Source organism: Dendrobium catenatum, unplaced genomic scaffold (genome assembly GCF_001605985.2).
Source record: "Dendrobium catenatum unplaced genomic scaffold, ASM160598v2 original_scaffold_232778, whole genome shotgun sequence".
Lineage (NCBI taxonomy): Eukaryota > Viridiplantae > Streptophyta > Magnoliopsida > Asparagales > Orchidaceae > Dendrobium > Dendrobium catenatum.
Window position 1 is genome coordinate 1 of NW_021551186.1, and position 917 is coordinate 917.

Here is a 917-nt window from a genome sequence, read left to right on the forward strand (position 1 = left end):
GTTTGTTTTCGGATAGTGCTTGTTGTCATGTTCTTGAATTTCCATTATTTTACTAATACAACAAATGTAGTTTGGTGAAAGTTATGAACACTGTGGATTCTTAAACTTTGATATGAGCACTTTCTTTTAAAAAAATTGGGGATAGTTTGGTTCGACCCTAATGAGGTAAGAAATATATCCATTACAAACTCTCCACAAAACATTCGGAAGTTGGTAAATGACGGTTTTATTATTAAGAAACCTATGAAGATTAAATCAAGATCACATGCTAGATGCAAGGCAAAAGAAAAGAGGATGGGACGCCACTCTGGATATGGTAAGCACATGGGTACTTGGGAGGCTAGGTTGCCGATGAAGGTTCTATGGACGCGGAGGATGAGAGTTTTGAGGTGTTTACTTAGGAAATATTGAGAAGCTAAGAAAATTGATAAGCACATGTGCCATGATATGAATATAAAGGTGAAAGGTAATGTTTTCAAGAATAAGAGAGCTTTGAGGGAGAGTATCAACAAGTCTACGGGAGAAAAGGCAAGAGAAAAGATATTTTTTGACCAATTTGAAGCCAAGAGGGCCAAGAGCAAGGTGAGCAGGGAGAATAAGAATTTTAGAAATGGGGAACGTCTGGCTCAGATGCTTAGGGCCCTGGAGAAAAAGAACCACCTACAGTAGCAGCTATAGATGAATTATCTGACTCTCTCCCCAAGAAAAGAAAGAAGCGAAGCTAAGCATTAACACGGTACTTGTGAGATGATATTCTAAAACATGGAAAAATAATATTTTGAGAACTGGTAGTTTCTAATAGTCTAGATTATGCGAAAGATATTTTTGATATTTTCCCCATCCTTTGACAAACCTTTAAAAAGACATGGAGTTCTGGTATAAAGCAAAGTCTAATAATCTTTTTCGACTTATTTCTC

At 36.6% G+C, this 917-nt stretch overlaps 1 pseudogene; it reads left to right on the forward strand.

The window, feature by feature from the left end:
* The first annotated feature begins 145 nt into the window (after positions 1-145).
* LOC110112908 lies at positions 146-725 on the forward strand (annotated as a pseudogene).
* Positions 726-917: the final 192 nt, after the last annotated feature.